Genomic DNA, 1,311 nt, shown 5'->3' with positions numbered 1-1,311 from the left:
TGGCACAGCATTCATTGTAAGACGGTTCCTACTATTTGGATTTAAAAACATTTGTCTTCAAAATGAACACCACACACCCTGTAATTTTGTATAAAATAGTAGCATCTTTTTCAGTAAATGTTCAGTTTGACATTTTTCCATCCATTGTTTACACCTATAATAAATTAGTAACGTAACAAATTGTAATGCATACATATGAAAATCATAAAACAAACCTAATTACTCACCTCAATGGGTCGCTTGGAAATCTGAAGTAGCTTATATTTTTCGTTAGTGACATTTTATTGTCGCAAAACTTGACTGCACAAGTAGTCATTTTTTAAAATAAATATGACAGTATAAATATAAAATATTACAAAAAAAAAACTATTTTATTTAAGCAAACACCAAAAATCGTAAAACGTCAAACGCCAAAAACACGTGAAAAGTGAAAACCAAACATCAGACTATCAGATATAAAGTATCAGAGTGTTGATAACAATATATTTTGTTTGTCGGATACTCGGATATCACTATCAGGTAAGCCACAAGTATACGATACATTTCAAGTAATTTCAATCTGTTGAAATGGTCACATTGATTCTGGCGGAGACCAGAATCAGGCCATTTTTTGTTTACATCTAAGTGCACAATCTGTTTTCATATAATCTGTGATACCATCATAATATCATTACAATTATATTAATATATTATATTCTGAGGTCACATGACAAAATATTTATGTTATCACCTGTGGTCATACCACTGTCAATTGTCCACTGGTTCTACAGTCGAGGTACTCGTGAAGTGTCAGCAATTTATTTTACATGGTAATTTTACTCAATGACACGATTGGTTGGTGTTACAGTTATGTCAACAAGTGTTTATTTTTGTTATTATTAAATTGGGTGCCTTCTTGATTTGGATAATTTTAGATACATAATATAAGCGTTGAACTATTTAACCCCGCCAGCCGCCTGTTGAATATTGAATTGTGTGTATTTGCGTGTTGCCACTTGTCTTTGCTTGCGACCATTATTGTCGGTGTTATTTCTTCGTGGCTCGCACAGTCGCACAGCTTGTGTGCAACTGTTACGGACAACGGACAAGTAAGTATATAATATGATAATAATTTAATAAGTATTTAAATGTATGTACTTTTTTTTAATTTTCTAAAAGAGAATATCCACCATCCATTCCGCCAACCCGTTTTCGTTTGGTAACTAAACCTAATTGGATGAGTTTGAACAGGATCGTGAGCTTTGGATTAGACTTGGGAACTGAAGTGGGTGAGTCGGAAATTATGTAACATAATAAAATATAAATATTCTG

General features: G+C 32.6%; 1 protein-coding gene and 1 pseudogene across 2 annotated transcripts in view; one reads left to right on the top strand and one right to left on the bottom strand.

The window, feature by feature from the left end:
- Nucleotides 1-634, bottom strand: part of LOC115033564 — an 8,470-nt pseudogene extending 7,836 nt beyond the window's left edge.
- A 67-nt stretch (nucleotides 635-701) lies between these two features.
- Nucleotides 702-1,311, top strand: part of LOC100161758 (NFX1-type zinc finger-containing protein 1) — a 13,507-nt gene continuing 12,897 nt past the window's right edge. The window contains exons 1-3 of one of the 2 annotated variants that reach the window (XM_008187101.3): nucleotides 702-809; nucleotides 915-1,088; nucleotides 1,159-1,268. The gene's annotated coding sequence lies outside the window, so the exon portion shown is untranslated. Of the gene's footprint in view, nucleotides 835-914; nucleotides 1,089-1,158; nucleotides 1,269-1,311 lie in introns of both variants that reach the window. The other variant, XM_029488385.1, reaches the window with a different exon arrangement.

The sequence above is a fragment of the Acyrthosiphon pisum genome, chromosome A1 (assembly GCF_005508785.2).
Source record: "Acyrthosiphon pisum isolate AL4f chromosome A1, pea_aphid_22Mar2018_4r6ur, whole genome shotgun sequence".
Taxonomy (NCBI): domain Eukaryota; kingdom Metazoa; phylum Arthropoda; class Insecta; order Hemiptera; family Aphididae; genus Acyrthosiphon; species Acyrthosiphon pisum.
This window is presented reverse-complemented; position numbering and strand designations above follow the sequence as displayed.